Source organism: Mesocricetus auratus, unplaced genomic scaffold, assembly GCF_017639785.1.
Source record: "Mesocricetus auratus isolate SY011 unplaced genomic scaffold, BCM_Maur_2.0 Super-Scaffold_100041, whole genome shotgun sequence".
Lineage (NCBI taxonomy): Eukaryota > Metazoa > Chordata > Mammalia > Rodentia > Cricetidae > Mesocricetus > Mesocricetus auratus.
Window position 1 is genome coordinate 8,450,854 of NW_024429218.1, and position 27,920 is coordinate 8,478,773.

Genomic DNA, 27,920 nt, shown 5'->3' on the forward strand with positions numbered 1-27,920 from the left:
AACTATTGTAGAAAATGTCCCATGAAAAAGTCATGAGGGATGCTTTACAAAAAGCTTCAACAGATTGTTTTTAGACAAGACATTAAGTAATTTACTTCAACTAACCCCAAGAACTTATTACTGCAAAAGTACTGTTACCAAGCAACCTCCCATCTCCAGCATTTATGACAGATATTTGTTGCATAAAGTCTCTTGTTTTGTTGTTTGTTGTTTTCTACATATTGCCAACACACATACGCGCGCGCACACACACACACACACACACACACACACACACAGGGAAACAGGCATACTGCTTTGGGTCAGAGGCCTAGAAGAGTACTTAATTTACAATTAAAACTAGACATTAGCCAAGTTTATAACAGCTGACTATATAGAGGAATCCAAGGCAGGTAAAGTTGATTGTTCCATTGTTCTCTTAATAGGGGGTTAAAGAAGCAATGACATGCTTAGAGGAATAGCAGTCTTAAGTCTCAAGTGTTCTCAAGATACGTTATTAACTCTGGCTGTGAGGTCCAGCCAAAGTTTCAGTCTCTTAGAATCCAGGAGATGCTTTCGTGAAAATTTATCGTCACATCATCTTTTATTTCCTTCAAAGTACTAATAAATTATCATGACTTGGAATGAGAGTATTAAATCTCAAGCTGAGACCTGGAACCCTGTTTCCCCTCCCCTTTCTGCAAGATAATCCCATTTTTATGAACCACCTTTGTTAAGAAAATGTTCACCTGCTGTACTCTTCCCAGGTCTCATAACGTCCTGTATTTCCATCACAGTCATCTATGTCCAGGATACCAGCAAGCTCCATGCAAAATTTATTTGCTTGGATATTTTTACTAATGGGTCATTTTAATAATGTTTTATTGAATTTTACTTCCTTTTATTTGATTTTTTATTTAAATTGACAACAAGCTTGCTTCACCTGTCACTTCCTTTCTTTTTGAGTTTCTCAAGTTGACTGGTAAATGAAAATAATAGTATCTTTGTTACTGTATACAACAGTAAGAAAGTCAATATTATTAGCTATCTCCCTACCCCAGGCAGATGTTCAAGAAAATATTTAATTGATCTTTATTTTGTGTCAGACAGATTTCTGCCATCGTGATAAAACACCAGTTTAAAAGGAGAAGTTTTCTTTGGCTCCTGTTTTCATAGAGTTCAGTCCATGATGAATTAGTTCAGTGGCTTCTTGGCCTGTTGTGATAGACACGTCAAGGTTTTGGGAATGCCAGAGCACACTTGTGCAACTCATGGTGGCTAGGATGTAAGAAAGGAGACAGTAAGCTAATGACATCATAATCTTGTTTCAGGGTACTACCTCTGTGATCTGAGATTTAACAGCAGGCCACACCTTGAAAGGTTAGAACAAAGCCAAGGACCACACTTTTCATGCATGGGTCTTTGGAGAACAGTGTATATTCAAAGTACATCAGCTGTGATGCAGTATTTTTCTCCATAATGATAATGGTTTAGGGTTTTCTTCAGAGCAGTGGCCAGTTGATAATAATCAAATGTTTTGAGTATATGTAGTGCTTTTATCTGAAAACTGAAATCCAGAGGGAGGCGGATCTCTGTGAGTTCGAGGCCAGGCTGGACCGACAGCCTCCAAAACAATACAGTGAAACCCTGTCTCGAAAAACCAAAAAAAAAAAAAAATGAAAACTTAAATCATACGTGTTCTGAGTCTTTACAACTTTCACATTACATCTATAAGCAGAAAGTTGAAGAATTTTCATTCCGAAAGTCAGGAATATAGATATATTCAATATTTATTTACTGACTAATTTTTTAAAGATTTATTTATTATGTATACAGTGTTCTGTCTGCAGGTGTGCCTGCAGGCCTGAAGAGGGCACCAGACCTCGTTACAGATGGTTGTGAGGCACCTTATGGTTGCTGGGAATTGAACGCAGGACCTCTGGAAGAGCAGGCAGTGCTCTTTACCTCTGAGCCATCTCTCCAGTCCCTTATTTACTGACTATTAAATTTGAATTTTAAATGATGTCAATTTTTATATAGCTCCCACTAGACTTGTTTGAGAAAAAAGAAGCCATCATCTACCATAGAAGTTTGTAATGGAATAGCATTCTTGTGATGGAGTCAAATGAAGAAAAGCATCATGACTCTGTCTCTTTTATCTGATTGAAGATTAATTGGTCATTAAGGAACTTTTAGACTAGACTTTAGTTTGCAGATAGTTTGTTTCAATATTTCTACGAGGATGGACTGGGCTTCATGTTCACAAAGTGAAATGGAAAATTAAGGCAATTGCAGATTTCCAAGTAAGCTTGGCATCTAATGAAATCCAGATGAGCTGTGAAATTGAACCTGATCATTGAGAGAAAACATGGCTCCAGATGCCCTTCCCTGAGCCAGTTCTACTTCAGAGGACTTAGATTCATGGAACTTGTTCTCCTCTTGAATTGTTCTGATCTAGCATGGAAGCTACCCAGTATCATCACTTTGTGACTTAGATTGTGGGCTCTGATTTAAGCCAAATAGTGATCTAGATGGAAGAGGCTTTGATTGGTGGCACTCTAATTTGTTTTATTTTTTTCTGAGCTGCTAGAGCAGAAATCATGTGAAGGAAAATATATTTTAACAGTTCCAAAATCTGCCTTTTAATATTTTGAAAACAAAACCCTCATTCTTCCCTCTTCTTGGCTTCAATCTACAGCTGTGGATTATCGTTTTTCACTCAGATGGAAATTTTCACCTGTTTATTTGGCTTCTAGTTTGTGTTGTGAGGGTGATTTTTTAAACACTTTCTCACCTCATCTGTGTACAACCTTTAGTGATCTCACTTCAGCTTCGATTATTTTGTGGCGTTTTTGGATTTGAAAATACTTTGCATTTTGACTCTGTCTGTAGTCTCTCTCATTCCCACGTAGCTCCTTAAATTCTGGAGCAACAGAAGGCAACAGTGAAAACGACGGAATGTGAAATGGAGCCAAGCTAATGCTCAGTCTGGTTCAGAGAAGCTGATGTGGGTTTAATAATTAAGGCGCCTGCAGGGCAGATTCTCCTGGAAGGGAATAGGAAGGCACTGTTGATTCCTAGTTTGTAAAAGTGTAGGTCACAGAGACCGTGTCTATGTAAATTAGTTGCCCAGATCAGCACATCTTTTGACACTAATGATATGCAGTGAGTTAGAGCTCCTTTTCCGGTTGTTGTGACTGTGTTTTCATGACTTCCTGAGAAAGATAGATAGCTGTTTGCCAGTGTCAGTAAACTGAGGAGGGCAGTTGCGACGACAGTTTGTCTGAATTACCATAGTCCCATAATGAAAAAACACCAGGCAACCACAGTCCAGAGGTTAACTTGTTAAGCGAGTGTACACTATAGAAAAGGAACTTTCAGGGAATGTAGGGATACAGACAGTTATTGTTCCTAGTGTCAATGTAACATAAAACATCTTTCTTTGATAATTCTAGTTCTTTCAGTGTTTTTAAAATAGCTAAAATGTAGGTAACTATTGACCTGTTGGGAAACTGAATGAATTGATACCTCTCCTTGCTGAGATTCTGAATTTGTGTGTGCACCTCTGCATGCCCTGTGTGCGTGTGTCCCATAGTCATTTCTTGCCCATTCCTGATCTGGCTGGAATTGGTAGCTGCTTAAGGAATCTTCATGGAAGAATGGAGCATCTGATTGCTATTCTTATGGCTGTTCCCCTTTAGCTCGAGAGAGGGGCTATTTTATAAGGTACAAATAAAATCCATTCAGAATCATTATTAGAAACATTAGGCAAAGTCTGCCCACTATGAGATGGCGATATCATGAATGTGCAAATGTGCCATTGCTAATAAATGCTGTTACATTCAGTTTACGAATTAGCAGCAGTTCACATCCAATGGGCTAAGGGCCAAAAATCCTACTATTATATTAATGGCAATGTTATGTTATATTTACATGGTATCTTACTGTTTTCAAGGTGCACTCACTCTGTAGTGCTTCTGAGTCTCCCCCCGACCCCAGGAGAAAGAATGAAGGGCATTATTCCTTGCTGTGTGTAGAGACAAAGGGTCAAAACATTAAATAGTCTGACCAAATTCATAAGCAGTTAGTGGATGAGCTATCAAAAGCAGCCAATTGTTGAAGTTTGTTAGCATTTCAGTTGATGAGAAGGTGTATAAATCAGAGTGTAGGGTAGATAAAATTAGCATAAAAAGCATTTTGGGTGACTTGGAGTTTTGGGACATTTTTTTCTGACAGACCAGCCAGCAGATCTGCCTGTAGAATTCATTGTTGAAAACATAGGCAAAACTCCATTTTCCAAGTTTCATGAAAGGCCATTTGTATGAGTGTGATTTATTATAAACTTTCAGGATTTTTTTAAAAGAAGCTTTCAGAGGTATGGGGGTTTATGTGAACTAAGAAGCAAAGGGTATTCTGATTATCCACCAGGTAGATGTTCTGCTCCTGCCTCTTCCTCCATCTCTGGAACATCAGTATCTTCGTCAGCATTAAACAGGGTGGCCCAGAAAGTCTAGTCGGTTATTGAGATCCCTGTGGATGTCATCAGGCAGCATACTGCTTCATGTGTTCTTGTTCATCTGGTTCTATTCCCAAGTGTCCTCTCGGTTTCAGAGTGAGAAACTGGGGCCATGGGATAGTTCCACATCAGCTCTGATGCTGGTAATATTCAAATACCCTTCCAGGTGTCCACACTGAAAGTGTATCCATGGTCTCCTGCATCTTCTCAGTGATAATTCTGATAACAGAACTGAGGCACAGGCGACAATTTACAAAGTTAGGTAAAAATATTCTGACTTGTATGTGGCATACTTTAAGATACCAGCCATTCTTTGGTTTCCCCACTAGTACACAGGATTTTACAAAATTTTGAAGATCGGCATTCACTTATAAAAATGTTTTGAAGAACCTTATGAATGAGGTCACTATTTATTCTAGCTTTGCAAACATCCACATAAGTAACATTCCATAAACATTCCTTTCTGTATTGGTACTTTCTTTTTATTGGTAATTAAAGTGATTTGAATCAAAATGAAAGTAATAAATAAAGCTCACTTTCAGAGATTCAGGCTACAAACAAGTCTGTTTCAATGGCTATTAAGGATTTCTCTGTTCTAAATGGATGAAATCTACTTTGAAATTTTTATGTGTTACAAATTGTTTTTCTTATAAACATTTTTCTATAATTTTAATTTATCCTCTTGTTTAAATCTGGAACAATCTTGCATTTTGGCAGAAGAGGCAGTTATGTCCCAAGCATGGCTTGACTTATTGTAAGTATAAAATAGATTTCTTTTTCATCATACAGTTACTAAGAGAAATTGCCTTGGAGGCTGGAGAATGTGGTGAGGATGAGGGAGCATGCCCTGAAGCAATTTCTTCTGGTTTTCAATTTTGTTTTGGATTGTTTGGAAAGTCAAATACAGTGCAATTAAGTTTGTCAAGTTCTTGGTTAATCAGTATTCTTCTTGATTTCATTTTCACTATTAACCTTAGTTGAGTTCACATCTTCCTAAGACAATTATATTTACTCTTCTAAAATGTAATTATCTCACATTGTTGCAGTAGAGATGATTGGACATCTTCCCAGAATCAGTTCCTGGAGTATATGTGGTCAAATCACCAAGGCACTTAGTGCCCACAACTAATCTAGGAAATACAAACATTTCTAATTTACATGTAAAGGAACTGAGGACATAGAAAAGTGTAAAAACTCAAATTAGTAGCTCACCACTTCACATATTTATTGTCTCCTAGTTACTCTGGTCCAGATTTGTCCTCACTGAGTTCTCTCCCCATGATTTCAGAGGCTAGAATCAAAGTATTGAGCACGTGGTCTTGTTTTGGAACTCAGTTACATGAGAATGTATTTTTCTTTCATTTTGGGGAAGGGGGTAAATCCTGTTGTAACAGAACTTTGTGTCTTTTGGCTGCATAAGAACCCTAGCTTTTGATACTTTTACACTTGAGGTCATCTCAGATGTTGGAGGCTACTTGCAGTTTCTTGCAATGGGAACCTCTCCAAGTCTGTAAAGACAGTCTTTAGGCCCATTATGCTAATTCAGAATCAAAACAACTATAAAGATATTATCAATCACATTTTCCATGTAGTAAGACCACTAACACAGCCATAGCACATCCTTTGTCATTTCCTAGTTCAGAAACAAGCCACAAGTCTTATTCACACTCAAGGCAAGGGAATGAAGTTCATCAAGGATATTGAGGATTTTAGAGGCCTATGTGATGTAGGGATCTTAAGAGATCTGGTCTACCTTTGGCAATAAAGGAATTAATCATAGCTGCAGAGATCAGATTACAGCTAAATCTCATTGAATAAAATGTGCTTGCAAGTTGTAGTTTGGAAACAAAATACGCCTCATTGGCTCATGAGTTAAGATATTAAGATACTAAGAGTCTCCTGCTGGTAACACTTATTTGGAAAGCTAAAGAAGATTATGGAATCCAGCATTTCCAGAGGAAATAGGTGATTGGGGGGCAGGTCTTGAGGTTTTACAGTACAACAACCCTTTTAATCTCTTTCTTTGCTTCAGGGCTCCTGATGCAGTGTGAACAGTCCCTCCCCCAACTTCAACTGCCAAGCCTTCTACCATGCTTGGACTGCATCCATCAAGTTGTAAAAAACAACATATAATGCAGTACCACTGTACTCTCCCTTCTCCATCGAACACAAGTGAATCTACTATAACTATAGAAGGCTATTATCTTTTCATACCCTGATAGACACAAAAAAATATACTATCCATGATAGAACTTCCACAGGCGAACATTTTCACTCTAAATTATCCCCTGAAGTAAAATATGTATGTTTTGTATCACATCTTATGTTTAAAAATATAAACATGAGGTTGAGTTTGGGTTTCAACTAGCGTTATCATTAAAAGACCCACTTTTGCTTTTCTATAAAGTGTTAAATATTAGCAAGAGAGCAGCCAAGGTAGCTTTTCTATCAAATAAGTATACTGAAATACTATTTTTCCCTTAGGGAATGCATGCCTGAAAAGCCATCTCATATATCTGGATAGGTCCTGATCCTACTGCCAGGAGTTCCCCCCAACAGATCAAGCTACATAACTGTCAACCACATTTAGAGGGTCTAGTTTAGTCCCATGCAGATTCCCTAGCTATCATTCCATAGTCCATGAATGCTCTCTAGTTCAAGTTACCTGTCTCTGTGGTTTTCCCCATCATGCTCTTGACCCCCTTGTTCATATGACCCCCCCCTCTTCAACTGAACTCCAAGAGCTCAGTCCAGTTGTTGGCTTTAGGTCACTGCATCTGCTTCTGTCAGTTACTGGATTTAGGTCCTATGATGACAATTAAGGTAGTCACTAATCTGATTAAATGGGAGTATCCATTCAATCACTCTCTCCACTATTGCTAGGAGTCTTGGCTGGGGTAATTCTTGTGGATTCTTGAGAATTTCTCTAGCATCAGGTTTCTTCCTAACCCCATAATGGCTACCTCTGTCAGGATAACTCTTTCATTTCTCCTCTTCTCTGTCTCTCCCTGAACTCAGCCATCTCAAGTCCTCATGCTCCCATCCCCCATCCCCGATCCACTCTTTTCTACCCCCACCCCCAGTTTATTCAGAAGATCTTAACCTATTCTCCTTCCTGGTCCCTCCATGTTTATCCTTCTTAGGGGCCCCCTTTTCCCTAGCTTCTCTGCAGTTGTGGATTGGAGTCTGGTTATCCTTTACTTTACATCTGGTATCCACTTATGTGTGAGTACATATTGTGTTTGTCTTTCTGGGTCTGGGTTACTTCAATCAGGATTTTTTTTCTAGTTCCATCCATTTGCCTGAAAATTTCAAGATATCATTGCTACCACTTGAGCAATAATCCATAGTGTAAATATACCACATTTTTCTTTATCCATTGAAGGGCATTTAGGTTGTTTACGTGATCTGGCTATTACAAACAATGCTACTATGAATATAGTTGAGGTACAACTATTCATGTGGTATAATTGTGCATCCTTTAGGTATGTGCCCAAGAGTGGAATTGCTGGGTCTTCAAGTAGATTGATTCCCAATTTTCTGAGTAATCACCATACTGCTTTCCAAAGTGGCTATAAAAGTTTGCACTTCCACCAGCAACAGAAGAGTGTTCCCCTTACTCCACATCTTCTCCAGCATAAGCTGTCATTAGTGTTTTTGATCTTAGTCATCATGACAGGTTTAAAATGGTATCTCAGAATCCTTTTCATTTGCATTTCCCTGGTGGCTAAGGATGTTGAAAATTCCATAGATGGTCTTTTGGCCATTGGAGTTTCTTCTGTTGAGAATTTTCTGTTTAGATCTATAACCTATTTTTAAAATGAATTATTTGGTATTTTGGTGTCTAGTTTCTCTAGTCCTTTATGTAATTTGGAGATCAGCCCTCTGTCAGAAGTGGTGTTTGTGAGTATCTCTTCCCATTCTGTAGACTGCTGTTTTGTCTTATTGACTGTATCCTTTGCCTTGCAGAAGCTTCTCAGTTTCCGGAGGTCCCATTTATTAATTGTTGCTTTCAGTGTCTGTGCTACTGGTGTTATGTTCAGGAAGCTGTCTCCTGTGCCCATGTGTTCAAGGCAACTTTCCGCTTTCTCTTCTATCAGGTTCAGTGTAACTGGATTTATGTTGAGGTTTTTGATCTACTTGGACTTGATTGTGCATGGGGATAGATATGGATCTGTTTGTATTCCTCTACTCATTGATAGCCAGTTATGCCAGCACCTTTTGGTGAAGATGCTTTCTCTTTTCCCTTGTGTGATCTTGACTTCTTTGTCAAAAATCAGGTGTTCATAGGTGTGTTGAATTCTTCTCCTTCTTCTGTCCCTATTAGGTTTATCTTTTCATGCTGTCCCAGATTTCCTGCATGTTTTGTGTTAAGAATTTGTCGGATTTAACATTTTCTTTGACCGATGAATCTATTTCCTCTGTTGTATCTTCAGTTCCTGAGATTTTCTCTTTCATCTCTTGCATTCTCTTGTTTATACTTGCATCTATAGTTCCTGTTCATTTACCCAGATTTTCCATTTCCAGAATTCCCTTGGTTTGTTTTTTCTTTATTGCCTCTATTTGAGTTTTCAAGTTGCAGGCTGTTTTCCTCATTTGATTTTTTCTTGGTTTTCTTGGCTTTTTTAAAGGGATTTATTGATTTTCATTATTTTTTGTTTGTCTTTTCCTCCATTTCTTTAAGAAGATTTTTTCATTTCCTCTTCAAAGGTCTCTATCATCTTCATAAAATAATTCTTAGGTCATTTCTTCTCTTTCATCTTTGTTGGAATGTTCAGATTTTACTGTTGTAAAGCCACTAGATTCTGGTGTTGCCATATTGCTCTTTATGTTGTTGAATATATTCTTATACTGTCATATACATATCTCTTTCTTCAATTGGTGCAGACGGAGTCTGTGGCTTCCCATTGGTACAAATGGTCGTTCTTCCTCCAGGTATAGGTAGCTGATGCAGTGGGAGGACGGTTGGATGAGGGTGGGGAGGATGCTGCTGCCTGGTCCTTGGGGCTGGGGTAGATGGGTTGGAGAAAGGGTCTTCTTCCATGGGCTAGGGCCTAGAGAGCAGGCTGTCCAGTCAGGAGTTCAGATACATCTTCCTCCAAGTGTAGGTGAGGCACGTGGCTCCAAAATATTCACTATTAAGTGCAATGGAATTCCTGGTACTTTTGTATTAAAAATGTAACTTAACTTTTACCACTCTAGTCATCAGTGAATAGTGGTGATATACGTTCTGGGCTGCGATATAAGTTCTTAAGGCTCAGTGCTCCAGCAGTGAAGGTTTAGTCATCTGGTCTTGTCTCAAAAGCAAGACTAACAGCAGAAGAGCCGTGTGAGTTTTAATCCAGTGTCACTTGGTGGCCTGTTAGAAAAAGATCCTGTGTGGTTTTATGTCTGCATTTTGGAGGCCTTCGGATCATCAGGTATTTAACCATATGATCTGCTACTTACAGAGCAGTGGGAAGCCTAGGTGCATCACCATTGTCAGCCAAAGGAAGGGAGATGCCATCACATACTGGGGGTGGGGGTGGGGATGGTGGGTGTCCCTCATTTCCCCATTGTATTTTCCATCAGCAGCAACAGTGGGCATACTGGGGAACAAGGGGGTCTCAGGCTAGGCATTCCTCATCTGTCATAGCGCAGCTGGGTGACCACATCTGTAGAGGTCACAGTGGGAGAGCAACCACAGCTGCTCCCCTGTCCAGACACCCTGCATATTTCCAGTTGATAATTTCAGTTAACAGGCTCTATATATTGAAGTGCTTGTCCTGTAGTGTTTAATGCACCTTAGTGTGGAGACATTTCTCCTTGTGGCTCATAAGTGGTGAAACTTGTCTGTAAGAAAACCATGCCCTGTCTGAGAAGTAGTGTTTTCTTGCAGCATCCCGACAGGCATTTATTCACATTTCAGTAATAATTGTACTTTTCAGGTTTAATAACTGCCTTCCAGTTTCATGTGAGCTACTAAATAGGGGGCATTTTAATGTTTAATACTCAAAGCTTGAGAAAGTAAGAGAGTGATAGAATTTGGAGTACAAAATCAATGAATAAGTATCAAAAGTATCTGCCATGTCATTTATGGACAAAGGGAAGAAAGAAAAAATAGTAAGGGAAAATTTGAGAATTCAATTCATACCTAGGACTCATTGGCTCACAAATAAAGTATATTACAGCGATGTCTCATTTTATCTTTGAAGTGTGGTAGTGACTTCTGATGAGTTAACAAGAGGACCTGAGGGATTATAAAGAAACAGTGCTTTCCATACTCTACAGCATGAAATCCAGCTGTCAGTCAACACCTGAAGTCTACAACCCAGTCCTGGTAGAGAGCACCTGTCTTTCAGTCTCCAAAGCCCCACATTGTGAGTGTGCACCTTGATCACTGTCTGAACTCCTCAGGAAAGAGCACATGTGCCTCGTCCATGAGCCTGAGAGAACAGCTTTGATGGTAGCTCGCCTTAAAACTTTGTTTTGGTTCTCCTTTTGCACACACGCCTGCCTGTTTAGTCGATACCAGTCAGAGTCCCAAAAGGAAACAGATGGCTCTTTTTTTTTCTTTTTCATTTTTTGTTCTCAGATGGCTCTTGCAAATGAGAATAGTTCCAGGAGAGGTTACTTGCAAGGGGACAGTTTGCAAAGACGATGCTCAGAGCAGTGCAGTAACATGGCTTGGCAACTGAAGAGCCATTAGTACTTCCGGATCTGAAGGAAAGAGTTCCCAGGAAATGGAGACAAAACTGAGCAGAGAGTGTCTGTTTGGACAAGCCACCTAGCCAGGTCAGAAGCCCCTTAGCAGGAAGGATGATAGGACATCCTGCATCTCAAGTTCCCCACCCCCCCGACCCCCACCACCCCTGCTGTGCCTTGTTCTCCAGTCAGGGTCCTTACTGGGCAAATACCTGAGAAAGGCAGAACACAAGAAACGCCTTTGACGAGGCTAGCCCTCCAGGCACCAGGGTCAGGATATAGAAGGGCAAACCATAGGTCTAGAGACACAAGTGGAAGACCAGGCCTGTTGACCACTACTTCCAGGGTGTGGGAATTAGGACCTGGAAGTGCAAATTCTTTGTGCTAGGTAAAGCAGCAAACATTTGGTGTTTATGAAGAATTTAGGCTCTGAGAACGCTGTGTTGTTGAATTTGAAAGGAAGAAAAAAAATCCAACTCTGAATGCTGGGGTGAACAGTGAGACTTACATTGAGACTTCTAAACACGAGTTGCTTTATTTTCTTTGTGAGTTGCCTTTAATTGAAAACTGCTAGAGAAATTGGAAGGTTAGTCTCTCATGTGGCATTTAATCAAATGGATTTACAAAACTAATTTGTTAAATGTTGGTTAAGACTTCGGTGGGAAACTTTCAGACACATGAAGGACTGAAAAGCATTGGCAAAGACACTTCTAGGCTGATATGTCTTAAACCACATATGTAAATATTGCTTGGTAACTCCTAGGACAAAGAATCTAAGAGGATGATACTGGATATATTTTCAAGAAACAATCCTATAAAGGTACAAAATGGCTGGCACGTTTGTGTTTGTTATTGTTTGTTCATTTATTTTGCTTTATCATAATGTTGTCAAACACAAATTTCAGGGTCAGGTGGAAAAGGCACTCCAAAGAGTCAGAAACAGAGGAATGAGGAAAGCTTTTACAAGAAATATAAGTTACAAAGGACAAAAAAGCATTTTAAATAGCACACATACAATGCTTATAAATGAGCATAAACAAATTAACTGTAGGAAAAAAAATGAGTGGGAGACTTAAACCCACACATTACAAAAGGGAAATCTCAAATGCCAAACAAGCAGTGGCAGCCAGCCTCATTAAACTACAGTGGGAGTCAATTGCCCACCCACAGCTGACAAGGAAAACAAATTCTAATGATTTCTAGAACAGATCAGGACCTGAAACTTGCTCATGACCAGGGCTTGTGAAGTAAGTCACTGCGATAAACCATGCGTGTCCAGTAGCAGGTGTGATGACTAGAGATGTGTAGCAGTTACTGTTTTGAGTCTGTGCATTAGGATGTGATTTATACATGGCAGTCAGAACCATGCAAAAGAATTTCATAGCAGCAGGCTATTTTTGTTGCAACCCAATCAACACAATGAAATAAACTAAATATCCACTGAGAGGAATAGATAGAGCACTGTATATGTAGAGTCACACAAAAAATTAGCATCTGGCATTGAAAAAACCGTTAACAGTAAGGAACAATGTGGAAAACTTTGAAAAGATGTAAAAACAGTCCACTCGTAAGTGGATCTTAGATGTGAAGCAAAGGATAACCCGACTATAATCCACAGCTCCAGAGAAGCTAGGTAACAAGGAGGACCCAAGAGGGACACATGGATCACCTGGGAAGAGAAATTAGATGGTATCTACAGGGCAAGCTGGGGGTGAAGGCGGGTGGTAAGAGGGAAGGGAGAGGAGATGAGAACAGAGATAGCCAACATGGGATGGGATACAGTGGAGGAGCAATAAAAAAGATACCTTAACAGAGAGAGCCACTGTGGGCTTAGGGAGAAACCTGGTGCAAGGGAAACTCCCAGGAATCCACAAGGAGGACCCCAGCTAAGACTCCAAGCAATAGTAGAGAAGATGCCTGAACTGCCCTACACCTGTAACCAGACTGATGAATACTCCAACTAAAATCATAGCCCTCTCATCCAGTAATTGATGGAACCAGACCCAGAGATCCACAACTATGAGCCAGGCCAAACTCCAGGAATCTAGTCCAAGAGAGGGAGGAGGGAATATATGAGCAATGGAGGTCAAGATCTTGGTGGAGAAATCTACAGAGACAGCTGAACCAAGCTCATGGAAACTCATGAACTCTAGACCTACAACTGTGGAGACTCCAGAGGACAAAAATAGGCCCTCCATATGTGGGAGACAGTTGTGAAGCTAGGACTAGCTGAGGGTCCCTTGGCAGTAGGACTAGGATACAAACCTGGTACATGAGCTAGCTTGTTGGAGCCCACACCCCATGGTGGGATGCCATGCCCAGTCTTTATGCGTGGTAGAGGGGCCTGGCCCTGCCCCAAACCTATTGTGCCAGACTATGTTGACTATGCATGGGAGCACTTAACCTGTGATGTGGAGTGAACTGGGGGTGGGCTAGGGGTGAGGTGGGAGAGTGCAGGGATGCTAGGGGTGTGAGCAGAGGTGGGGAGGGAGAACTGTGGTTGGAATGTAAAATGAAATTCAAAAATTTTTTAAAAAATTTAAAAATAAATAAAAAAGAAGAGAAAAAAGAAACAAACCACAAAGAGATGTCTGAACAAAAGACTATGTACAGTATTTATGTGTGTTTTGCTAGGCATAAAAGTAAGCAGGAAACACCAACACTATAGCTTCCGGTACTTTCCTTAAAGTACATGATGGTACTTTAAGGAAAAGAAAGGAAAGCCATGTACAGGATATGATCGTCTCTGTGGTAGAGGCATATGGGGAATAAGCTCAGACAGGCTGCTGGCCAAAGTGCATTATTTTTCCCCTGATAGTAATTTCACTGTGTTCATAATTTAGATATAGTCATTAAACTGCGTCCAAGCAATTATGCAGTTTTCCGACCCATTCATACATATCAAATACCTTAAAGAGTCAGTTGAGTCCCCTGTTGTTCGCAGTCTGTAGTTTCACTATTAATTCTGCTTAGCTTTCAAGGGTTTCAGTGTTGTTGTTTTTGTATCACAGATTTCCTTTTAGTACTTGAGAGTTTAGAACATTAGCTACTTTAACAGGATGGCTGAATGCATGGTCAGTTTCCATTCATCTTGCAGTAGGGCTTCTTCCGGTGCGTGGGGAGCAACGGGCTAAGTGGAAACAGTGGGTTATGAGGTGTAAGGCCTAATGACTGAGCTCCACAGAGTATACTTCTTGGCGGAATGGGTAAGTCAGCCCACAGTGGGCTTGCAGGAAGGTTCAGTGGGTAAAAGACTAGAGGCTAGAGTTCAATGACCAGAACTTATGGAGACCATGTGAAGACAAAAGGAGAAAACCAGCTCTACAACTCTGTCCACCAGACACAGACACACAACAGGCACATACACACACACACATACATGCACACACATAGACACACACAGACAAACTTATACACACATATGCAAAAAAACAGATTCTCAATACTACACACACACATAGACACAGACAAACATATACACACATACACAAAACATATATTCTCACATACCACACACACATACATACACAGGCACACACAAGCATATACACACAAAAAAACAATATATTCACACATACACATCACATAAGCATGCACACGAATACATAAAACAGACATGCATACACAGATCACACACTTACACACAGCATGAAGTATCAGAAGTTAGGAAAGAAAGCATTCCCTTGCCTCATGCAAATGTTAGGTAGCTGTTCACTAGGTTTTATTTTCTGACTTAATAAAGATAATAGGAGTCATGAGGATGTTCCCATGGAAATGGTCGGATGCCTTTCTTTTTATAACTTCTCCTGCTGCTTTGGGAATTTGCAGATCCACGGAGAGACTTCTTCTCTCCTGCATTCTTTCCCAGGAGCTGTCTGAATTATAAACACCATTCTTGGGAGGTATTACAAGGCAAAATTCTTACCCGGCATCAGCTTGTGTTTGTTCAATGTATAGTAACTCCTTAAATTGCTTGCATTCAGTAAAGACATATAATTAAGAAAGTGAGAAGGCATTATTTAGAGAGGAAGAAAATATTTGGGTGTGTGTGTAACATGGAGTTAATAGGAAAATATGTAAGAAATACGTAAAAGAAATCACATAAGTTAACAGCACAAGCCAAACGCAACAAGCAATCTAACATAGAAATGGACAAAGGGGGCAGGCAAGATGGCTCAGAGGGTAGAAGAGATCATTGGCTGAGTTCAGTACCCAGGACTCTCAAGGTAGAGAGAACCGACTCCCGCAAATAGTTCTCTGACTTTCACTTAGGTGTTCACACATGTGAACACACACACATGCAGGCACACACACACAAACACATGGAGAGAAATAAAGTTAATTATTTTTTTAGATAAAGACTCAGATAGACACCTCTGCAAGGCTGACTGCAGAAGGTACAGGTGCTCAGATTCACTAGGCATAAAAGAGTGCACAAGTGTACCAGAGGACAGATCTCTTTATACATGTAAGAGTGTCTACTATCGTAAAGACAAGAGATAACACATGTAGGTGAGGATTCTGGGAAGGAACACAGTCACACCGTTGCTGGGAGGAATATAATTGATCCATTGTGGAAAACAATATGGGAGTTCTTCAAAATATTACAGATGGAATTTCCAAGTGAACCAGTGCTTCCACTTAAGGACACACACTGGGGGAAATAGTTCCAATGTCTCAATGAGATGTCTGCGCTCTCCTATTCACCATAGCATGAGACACAGTAGTTAAGATACAGAATGAATCTGTGTAAAATATAATTGGTGAATAAAAGTTAAATTGTTATATACACACAAATGTAGTGGACATCTAAAATTAATGAAAAGAAAATTCATGTGCAGTGCAGCAACATGGATACACCTGAAGGCTATGGCTATTATATATATATTGTGCTCTAACAAATAAGCTTGCTGAAGATCAGAGTGCAGAGCTAGCCACTAGTTAGCCATAGAGGTCAGGCAGTGGTGGCACACAGCTTTAATCCCAGCACTAGGGAGGAGTAAACAGGAAGTGATTCTATTGGGCCAAGAGAGGAATATGTAATGTGGGCAGAGACAGGAGCTCACCCCATTTTGTTGGCTGAGGAGCTGTCGAGGCAAGAAATGGCTGTGGCTCGCTCCTTTGCCACCCTGATCTTTCAGCATTTACTCCTATATCTGACTTCAGTTTTTTTTTTTAGGATTTGTGATATATATATATTAGATTTATATACATGTATATATACTATGTACACACACACATATGCATCTAAACTAAATATTCTGTTGTTTTTCCATGTTTCTGACTTCCACAGACAGATAAGCTAGGAAGGGGCAATCCATTTGTCTAGCAAACTCCTCCATTTTGAATGAAAGAATCCTTTACTTCAGGGTTTCTAGGAAGGAGTCTGCATTTCTAACAAGCTCCTGGCAATTCTAGGACTGTCGTCCACAGACCTCACTTAGAGTGGTGAGAATAGAGAGAGGACAGACTTGCTAACCAGATCAGGCACACTTGGCATGGCCCTGCTCAGCACCTGTTCTCTGGAGGCACACGGGTGGCTTCTTGGCTACCTCCAGGTTTTATGTTTTTCAGGTTACGTTGCAGGTCCACGCCTGTGGCTTTAAAGGTACTAAATGAAAAATAGAGTAGGAAAGAAAACACCGAGTCTACACATAATTTTTATGAATTGAGAAGAAGAAAGTTGCATGGTTGAGTTCCTTCCTTGGTCTTATCTAGTCTCAAGAGCCATTTGCTCGTGAATACTCATCTGTTGAGAGTTGAACCATCCATCTCTCACTGGGATTTTCATGATGAACCATGTTTGGTTTCCTATTTTTCATCACCAGATTCATGTTGTTCCTCTTTAAAGAACCTAGCTGTTCATTTCCCAAAGTTCATTGAGGATCAGTTCAGCTTGTTTTAAAACTAGCATTGTTCTTTTTATGAACGTTGGTATTTCCCATGCAGGCCGATTTAACAAATTGTTACAAAAGCTGGTATAGTTGTTTGATGATAGTTACTCACTCCCTTATGTTTTACTTTAAAGAAAAAACAAAAGTAAAGGATCTTATTGTTGGCTATAAGTTTTCTTGCTCTATTATCAATAAAATAATTTGATGTCCTTAAAACATGGTAACAAAGCAAAACCTATCATATTATGGAGTTTAAGTGGGACAAAACTATGCAACTGTATTAATATAAATTACACTGACTAGAATTTACATTTTCTTTGGGAGGTGATATTATGGGTGTGGTCAATATACTGTAAATAAATAAATTGAAAATAAACAAAACAAAATAAAATCTTCTGTTTAATTGGAAATACATTTTAAAATTCCTTAATGGGAGATTTCCTTATGGGTTTTGACTTTCACCTAGAAATTAGGAGCCATTTGTGGACTGGCAGCTTTTTTTTTTCCTTGTTTCTGTGACCTTGAGTGAGATTACTTTTCTAAACACGGGTATAGAACATGATCTGTGGTCTGCAAAGCTTGCAATTAGATACTCCAAAGATAGAGAAAATTTTGAAGCATCCAGAACTCACTGCCAGGGCACTTAACACTGACCCTGGGGCCCAGATATGTCATGAGACCAGTTCTAATAAGCCAGATTCCTGGAGTCTGTGTGTGTTTTTCCCATGACCAAAGTTTCCATTAGTTTTAAAAGAATTCTTCAATGAGGAATCTTATTGAGCAGATAGTTCTGGGTTCATCTTAGCTAGTCATCTAGACTCTACTGACTCTTAATTAAAATTATTGGTTTCAGAGACATGATCTTATCTCGTAATACATAAGATGAAATGACTATACAGTAAAATGTAGTTGCTTGGTAATTTTTCCATGAAAAAGCTGGTAGATGCTCCAGAATCTCAATGGATAGACCTCACAGACATCTCCATCACGCACCATAGAGATCCTATAATGGGGTGTTAGGACCTGTTAGTAATGGCCTGAAGAGCTGGTCACACACATCCCTACCTCTAGTTGAGATATTTATGTCACAGATAGATGGTAGCATTCCATCCCTAGCCCTGAGAGTCAACAGTTAAACATTCCTGCATAACACTGTTCTTAAAAACTAAAAGTGATTAGGAGCTTCACTTTTAGGGCAAACTGTCTCTCCCTTTCCCATCAGTTATCAGTTTCTGGTAGCTCCAAGGCTTGGGGTAAGATTGTGTGCCCAACTCCTCTTTTTGGGGGGCTTGGACTTGCACAGGTTTTGCACATCTTGTCACGGCTGCTATGAGTTTGCATGTGTAGCTGCCTCGTGTGTCCAGAAGACACAATTTCCTTGTCGTGGTTACTGACTCAGGAGCTTTAGAAACTGGGCAAGATGGGGGTAAATATGATCAAAACATATTGTCTAAAACTTTCAAAGAACTGAGCTCCTGCTGTAGCTGATGTTTCTTCTGCCATCACCTACTCAGAGATGATGGCTATGCCTCCCACATATGCTGGCAAGTCTTCCAGGGCTGTCTTTGTCAACGAATAGGCTTTGACTTAATAAAACTTGGTTTGAAAATGAGTCTGAGAATGGATTGGAATTTACTAGCTCAGGCTCCTCCAACACAGAGAGCATCAAAGTGAATGGCACCCTGAAAACAAGTACAGATAGACTGAGCACTGCCTGTTATTTCCAGAAAGTGGAACAAAGACAATGCCCTGGGCACTGAGGTCACCGTGGAAGATCATCTCCATGAGGACTGAAGCTGCCCTGTGACACAGCTGGGCCCTTGATCCCAGGTCATTTGGTGCTTGGCCAATTAATTTTTGAGACCTTGAAGTCCCGAGGGACCCAAAACAACTTTGCAATTGGCTACAGGATGGAGGAATTCCAGGTTCATACCAACCTGAATGACCAGAGTTTGGTGACCCCAGTTACCAGAAGATGACCAAGAAGTTGGAGATTGCTATCAGTCTCTCCTGGACTGTAAGAAAAAGTAACACTTCGGAATAGCAGCCAAGTATCATGTTGTCCCTGATGCCTCTTCTTTGCCAAACTGAACAAAGTGCCAGAACATTTCCAGCTTCCATTTGCAGCCTGGCATCTCTAGAGGGGCTCCTCCCAAACCATATCTGCAGCTAAAAGAATCTTTTCTAGACTGGAGTTTCCTCTGTTCCCCTGAAACATTAACACTGTAAAGTTGAGCCATCCCTAGACTAGAGATCTAATGTGGTATTTATCATTTCTTGCATCCCCAGGATACAACATTACAAGATAAACTATATTATGAAGGTAGTTACGCTGCAAAATAGTTTAAAATTAATGATTATAAAATATTGATTTATGCTTTAAACGCCAGTCCTAGAGCAAACTTTGTGGTGGGCAGCACTGACTTTCTTGGCATCCAGAAGAGTTGACATCATCAGTTTGATATCTGGCTTTATCGTCTGCGTGTACCCTAAGCTGATCAGCCTGCTGTTTTTGTCTTCGCTATACCTTTTGGAAATTGCTCACCTGCACTTCCTGCCTACCCTAGTATTGTTATCCTCTTTCTCAGGTCTTTGATGAGGTTAAAGATTAGACTATCACAATTAGTGTCCTCTCTTCCTAAATAGAAATATTAGGCATGAGACTTAAACTTTCCAGCTTAGGGCAATTTCACAATAATCTCTGCTATGCCTTTACCCTAGGAGTGGATATGTAGTTCATGCCAATTTCTCTATGTTGCTTCACTGGTAGTAAATGTTAAATTGCGTATGTTTTACCTTTCCTTCTCCTAGAGCATACTTGATATTTGTTGTCATTGTATATAGTTTGTATCATGCCTAAATCTTCTTCTTTAGACTAAAAGGGGAATTGTAGTGAGATATTTAATCCCCCCACACACACCTGTAGTGCTGACCATGCCTGGTTGGGTGTGGTCACAGGTGCAGACTTGACCTGTTAAAAGAATTGAATTGGGAATGGGAAACTCCTACTTTGGGTGGCAGAGAGCATCCAGAAAGCAGGGTCTGCATGCTTGGAGCAGGCACCCATGACTGTCATTCATTTCCTGTGTAAGTTATTTTCTCCCAGTAAAGTCCACTTCATCTTATTGGTCAAGCATCCTGATTTCCACATGCAATAGAGGATTCTGGCATTGGGCATAAGATATTTTAAGAGCTGTGCTATTACTTAATAGCTGCAATATAACTTTATAAATATATGTAATATATAATTGAGCTGTGAACAACATATCAGTCATTATTTAGTGCTAAAGTCACTTAAATAATGTTTAACCCATAAATATGTTTGTAAACCTTGAGCACTATTTTCCCCAAAGATGAATGTAATCACACTCATGAGAGTTTTTACACTCATTGTTTTCTGTCAATATCAACGTGCTTTGTATGCATATTTTAATAAAAAGTGACTCAAGGGAACCCAATGATGAGTTTTTTTAAAACTATCACACCTAGCCTGATCCTGACTCTAGAAAAAGGCGAATAGCTGCCATATGATTCTCATTTGTAAATGGTTCTTGTCTCTTCCTCTGTTATTGATCTCTTGCCATTTGTCCTCCACACATTGGATGCTATTTTTGAAACATGAAAAAGATCATATCATTTCTTCGCTCAGAACCATGCCAGTTTCCTATCATAACTACAGTAGGATCCCAATGTTACTGGAGCCCTGCCTCTCTTTGACCCTGCCTCTCACTTCTTCCCTCCTTTTCTCTTTGAATCATTAATCACTTTGGCTTCAGAGCCTCTGCACTTAATATTTCCTTGGCCTGCTGGGACACTGTTCTTTCCCATTTCCCACTGAGTTGCTATGTTCCCATTTGAGATGACATAAAGCCAGGCTGAGAGCCTCGTAGCTTCACTAGAGCTGGTGGCGTAACTTCAACTAGTTACAGTTAATAGCACGATGCCGTTTCGTTTTTTGTGTGTGTGCTTTCCCGATTTTGATACGTGCCATCTCTTCCTGATGTTCAAATGTGATCCTTAGTGAGACCATTCCTTCTTCCTGGCTTGTGTTTGCTCAACATGTACGAAGACATGAGAAACAAAGAGAACAACCAAGTTGAGGGAGGCACTGTGGCCCAGGGTGCTTGTAGTAGTAGGGTGCCGGTTACAAATGTCCATCTACCTCTGACGGAGACTTTGACACAGCAACCATCTCTAAAAGGATGAGACAGACTCAGAACTGAAGCCCACTTGCAGGAGCATTTCTGAAACATTGGGTCTCAAGACACTTTAGGATCTTATAAATTCTTGAAAGTTTTAGGGACTTTTGTTTACATGTGCTAGCCATGGATATTTCCCACATTAGAAATCAAAACTCAGAAACTTTTAAAGTCCAGATTTATGTAAAGTTACAGAACCTTAATCTATTATAAGTTAAATTACATATGCTTTTAAATCTTATTATGGGAAAGTAAAACCTGTCCTAAGAAGGTAGCTCTGATTTATGTTTGTAAATGTCTTTAAGTTCTGGTCAATAGGGAAAAACAATGTGTGTTCTGTGTGTAGTTTTTGGTGATATTATAGTCCATGCAATCTTTGCAACACTCTTCTGTGTCCTGGGTAAAGGATTAGAATTTAAAAGGAGACCACTAACTGAGCATCTTTATGGACACAGTTATGACCTTATTCTCCACTTTATTGGATCACAGTGGAGAACTGCAGACCTGTGGTTTGAGTAAGATTTGCAGGGATGGGCTGGAGAGATGGTTCAGCCTTAAAGGCTAGGCTCACAACCAAAATGTCAAGAATTACAGGGCGTTTGCTTAATGCCCCTACCTACATGGTGTCAGGACTGAAGCACTGACTTAAGACAGCAAATTGCTGTTTAAACACTAATCACTCTACTCATGCATAAGTCATATGTCTTGGTGGAAAAGCTACTTTGATTTTTGTTTTCTTGCTAGATGAAAGTTAAAGTTAGATCCTCACTTTTCTCCCAACATGTGTTTGAAACAAAGAGCCATGAAAGAAAATTCTGTACTGACAGTGATCTAATTAAAAGAGCGAGGACAGAAACCCTGGCATAAGCACATCTTAAAATTTCTACAGGTAATGCAAATCAGCAGCTGTGTTAAGATTAATAAACCAAAGTATTAGAGGCTTTAGTAACATTTCCATGGGAAAGGCATCTTCTGTGATAATAGAATCCAGCTACTGGAATCTCCATCTTCCTTTTGTTTGGAAAGGAAGGCAATACTTGTTAAATTGATGCATTGGTAGCCATTCCATTCCATGTCTCATGTTAACAACCTATTTTCTAGTTCATGAAAAATAATAGGCTTTATGAGTATATTATATAGGTAATTTCTCAATGGGGCTCTATAATCTCTTGACAAGAATAAACAAACTCTAGAGTTCTAAAATTAGAATACTTGGGCAATACTACAATTGTTTTGATGCTATCTAGAAATTATTTAGCTGTTGAGGTTAATGACTTTTGGGGAACAACAGATTAACGGATGTGTACTTGTGTTGATATTACTATTTTCTGTCTAATGGCTTGTTCATTTACTCATGACTGTGATCTTAATTGGGGACTGTTAATATGTAATGATGGTGTTTTGAATCTAGTAGTGTAGCCAATTGTTTCTGTATCTATTCCTGGAGGCTAACAGAGTTTTAGTTTTAAAAACTTTCATTAAGCAACCATAGGGAAGCTCATTAGAGTCACCAACAGTCCTGGCTCTGAAGAGACCTATTGCCATGGGGCATAGCCTTCAAAAGCAAGACACTCTGATGGCAAATGTGATTCCTGCTAATGAAGTGATAGATATGGACAAATTACTTTGATTTTCTAAAACCCAGTTTTCTCACCTGTAAAATGGGCAATAATAATGCCATACAGATCTGAGATGATCAGGAGTTGAAATTAGTGTATGCATCCCTGAAATAATTGAACCTGAGCCTAGTTTTGTTTTTTTTTTCTTTGCTGTTACTATCTTGGTTCACTAACCATAAGCTTTCAGTTGCCTCCTTTGAACATAAGGAGTTCTTAGAAGGATGTAGATCCACCCAGGTCTAGTGTGAGATTAATGAGTCAGCTTTAATGACTTTCTTCCCACTTTTCAGAATGATGATGACACAATTATGTTTGTATATTAAGATACTGGGTAAAGACAGGGAGGGAGATGGAGGTCTGACCTGACAAACTCTTGATGGGGAATGTACGTTAAAGTGAACTGGGCTCTACAAATAATTTACATATTAATAATAGCCATGCATAAGTTTGTGGGGGTAGGCTAGTTTTCTTTCATTATGAACATACCCTAGAAAATCAACTTATAAAGAAAGGCTTATTTTGATTCCCTATTCATTTGCTTTCATCAATGACTCATCAGTGCTATTGGCTTTAATCTTTGGTGAGACAATGGATTTGGTAGAAGCGAATGGAGAAACAAAAATGCCCAACTCACAGCTGGGAGATAGGAAATAGGAGGAAAAAGAAGGATCCAGATCTTACTCTCCCCTTCAAAGACATACCCCAGACATCTAAAGTCATCCCACCAAGGCTCACTCCTGAAGTTCCCGCTACATCCTCATAGAGCCAAGCTGGCCACCAAACCCTTGTCAGACAGGCAGACATTCCAAGCACAGACTACGGCAGTGAGTCAGCAGGATGAAGCTCTAACACCCAGAGAACAGCTGCTTAGTAAGTGTCCAGCTGTTGTCTTCAGCTCCTGGGATACCAACTTTAGAATGTGTGTTTGTATTGAGAAGGGTTGTTCTATACTTTATTTCCAATTTAAATGTTTAAACATTTCTTAGTACTTAAAGAAAATATGTTGTTTTAAACTGCACAGCTCTTGGGAGGTTTGTTCTTTTTACTTTAGGAAAAAGCTATATGTAAGTAGAATTTTCCTGTCCTGCAGCCACTCTCAAATAAACACACCGAGGCCTATATTTACTATAAATGCTCAGTCAATAGCTGAGGCTTATTACTAATTAGCTTGTAGGTTTTCAGTTAACCCATATTCCTTATTTACACATGGCACATTCATCTCCTACTCCCTCTGAGTCTGCCTGGCAACTCCAGACTCCACCCTTCTTCCTTCCAGAATCTGATTTTCCTGACTAACCTTATTCTGTTCAGCTATTGGCCAGTCAGCTTCTTTATTAAACAAATCACAGTGACATTTATGCATGCGGTGTAAAGGAACATTCTAGAACAGCTATGTCGGTTGGATGCCCCACTTTCCTAACCTGGTGTTGAGGTGTCAGGAAGACGCAGCAATAAACCATATTGGAAAGCAGACTAGAACAACTATAGAGAGAGGTCTTTACTCATAGGATTGAACCCTTTCTTTAGATAGGTCTTATTTCCAGCAGAATGTGAATCATCTAGACACAGTCTGCAAAAGAAAGAAAATAGACATCTTTACTATCCCATGGGCTCTCACCTGTGTGCAATAGATCCTTTTATCATTGGAAAGGGAAGTGGAATCAGATGGAGGTAACGGCAGGGATGCTGACAGTTACGGGAGTCAGGAGGCCAATGATAGTCACTATTAACCTGAAGAACCACATGCCTCCTGTGTGATCACTAACTTCAGTATCAGAGTGTGTTCATAGAGAGAAATTAGAAGTCTTAAAGAGGCAACCATTCAATGTAAAGGCACCCATGTGACCAGAGAGCTGTGGTGTGAAAATCGCTGCCTTCTTAGAGAAATGAAATACATCTTATGTACATGGGACACATCCAAACTAAAACTGTGCTTACATTTGCTTTTGTTCATATTTCCTTTGAAGTATATGGAATGTTCTCATGTGAATAATTTGGGATACTTTGACATTTGCAAGGTTGTTGCTTTTACCTAGTAACAACCAAGATAGCCTATCATTGCCAATAATTATTGCATCATTTTTGGATGATATTCAGGCTTTGGAACAAATGCTATTTACCAGAAGAGCCATTTATAAATACGTGTTTGTAAATGGTTTTTCAGGGACTTTTCAAGGAACAGACTAAAATATAAGGGCATCATTGCATTTACCTTTGTAACCACACTTACAGGTCTCTATTAAATTTTAGTTTTTCATCCTTTAGTTGTGTGTTTGGAAGATTCATTAGATTTCCAACAACTTCTGCATAGTAAAAAGTTCAGAGGTTGGGGATATAGTTTCGTAGTAGTACACATGCATAGTATGCATGAGACCCTGGGTTCAATACACACACACACACACACACACACACACACACACACACACACAATGTGCATTCAAACTCTTGTTGAGTGTGATGTGGGTATGAAATAGACTTAAAAGAAAAGCCAGACAAGTGAGAAAACCCATGTATTTGAATGCATTATCCAACTGTGCAAGCAGAGATGACCAAGTAGAGGAAATTTCTTCTGTAGACAACTTTGTATAGTGAGGATTTCTGCCTGTATAGAGGAAGAAAAATCAGCCTCTGTATTAGGTTAAGTGAGAAATGAAGACATTAAGGCTTTCATTGAGTAGCTTTTTTTCCCATTAGTTCAAATCTGATTTACTGAATTCCTGTAAAGGTGGGAGGCTAAGAGACCAGGCAAAGAATAAGAGGGGGAGAAAAGCAGAATAGAATTTCCCACAGCTCTACAGTGCCTTTGAAACTAGGCAGAAGGACAAAAAGCAGGACAGTTCAGAGCACAGAGGGAGTGTGAGTGTAAGTTTATACAGTAGGATGAGAAAGAGCCATTTCTCACCTAGAGGCATCCAGGGATCCTGCTAGATCTGAAAGTCTGAAATATCAAGGTTTCACTGAACAGAACACAGGTAATGGCAAGCAGAGAACTCTGCAAACATTCTGGATTGCAAGTGTAGCCGAAAAGACAAGCTTGGAGACCAAAAAGGATTCAAAATTCAGGCTAGTCTTAATGCCAAAGAAATTAGCAAAATTCTGAGACAGTGTGAGGTGTAATGCTTCTAAAGAAATATACAGAAAGTCCTGAAGAAATGTCCTGTGCTCTTTGAGGGTTGAGAAGCAAAGATTAACTGTGATCTCAGTTAAATCTTGGAAAGTCATATCAAACAAACCCAGTGTCATTACTAAGTTGCTCAGAGGAAATACCACCAAATGACCATTAACAGGATACAAATTGTCTTTCTCACAGTCCTATAGTTAGGAAGCGACAGAGAAGCTGGCATGGTTGGCTTCTCCTAAGCTTTTCTTCCTGGCTTGAAAGTAGCCCCTCTACTGCTGTCTTCTGTCTATGAGCTTCCCAAACATTTCTTCTTACAGCGGTTAGACTAATTCCAGGTCTGCAGCTCTGTGGACCTTTCCTTTGACCTCGTCATTTGACTAGTGGTACAGTCCTGTCTATAACACAGTCATTCTCAGAAGTACTGAGAATAAAGGAAGGCATCAGCATTCGAATCTGGGGGAAAACATTTCTGTAAACAGCAAAATGGTACGGAAACTCCTGCTCCTTTCTGTCCTGGTTCAGTCTTTGACTTAATTGAGCAGTAGTCTCCACCATAAATATTTGCTTAGCTAAGGGCAGGCATAAGATAAGCTCCCTGCTAGGAGGCATCATCATAAGTTTTTGTAGTTCCTTGACATTTAAAGTAATCACTAATAACTTAACTCTTTTTATTCCTGGGACTGGAGAGATGGCTCGTTGGCTAATATTGTCATAGTGGGAAGCATGGCGGCATGAAGGCAGACATAGTGCTAGAGAGGTAGCTGAGAGGTATACATCCAAATTAGCAGGCAGGAGGCAGAGAGAGACACTGAGCCTGGCTTGAGCATTTGAACCCTAGAGCCTATGCTCAATGACACTCTTCTTGAAACAAGGGCACTCCCTCCGCATAATTCCTGTCAAGTAGTGTCACTCCCTAAAGACTAAGCATTCCAATATATGAGACTATGGGGGCATTCCTATTCAAACCACCACATGGGGTGAACCTTTCTTTTGCCCCTGGGTTTGTAACAATGACTTTACAATCCTCACAAATGAGCTAGTGAACTAGAAGTATTCGGGATGAACTTTTAAATCTGACTCTAGGATGCTGAGGAAAATATTTCCACATTGCTATGTTTATTTGGTTGTCAAAAATTACTTAAGTTTATGTATGTTACACGCTCTCTACTCGAAAAAAATTGAGCAATAGTGAAGTCATTTACAATCTCAGACTCATTGATGAGCTTTAGAATATTAAAAACTATTATGAATTATATTTGGATGTTTGACTCTTAATTAACCAGGTAAATTTTATTGTCTAATGACAAACATAAAACAAAACAAAAACCAAATAACAACACTCCCCAAACGAAAGCCCCCCATAATAAACAAAACAACAAAGAACCCTTTGTTTTATTAATTTTTAACTTAGACAATACTAAGTGCTAAACATACGTTTGGTGAGATTTAAATGATTTAAAATCAGTATGATTTAGTTATTTTGCTTTACTTCATCCTAACTACAATCTGACATTAAACTTCCATTTGAAACAAGTGAGAACTCTAAATTCTTCTAGCTTTTGAGGCAGATGTAAACATCAAATTTGTGTCATATGCTGAGAGCTCATTCCATGGTCACTCCGGGAGGCAGAATCTTAAAGTGGAGTGTGAGATTCTCCCTCTGTGCCACACATTCCAGTTTAATTCCCAGAAGTACTACATGATAGCATCAGGCCCAGTGCTCCAACAGCCTACATAGCTCTCTCTATAAGAGAGACCATGTCACAGAGACTGAGAATAAAATGGTGCCTACGGCAACCTGGGAGAACTCAGAGAGCCACCTGGCACAGAGGTAGGATGTCCCAGTTAGCTATCGCATAGGAGAGTAGCTACATAGTAATTGAATTTTGGATATTTCAGAAGGAGAAA

General features: G+C 39.7%; 1 protein-coding gene and 1 pseudogene across 5 annotated transcripts in view; both read left to right on the forward strand.

The window, feature by feature from the left end:
- The window catches only part of Inpp4b (inositol polyphosphate-4-phosphatase type II B), a 748,592-nt gene that overhangs the window by 446,383 nt on the left and 274,289 nt on the right, over positions 1 to 27,920 (forward strand). The window lies entirely within an intron of this gene.
- On the forward strand, positions 18,458 to 19,164 carry LOC110342343 (annotated as a pseudogene).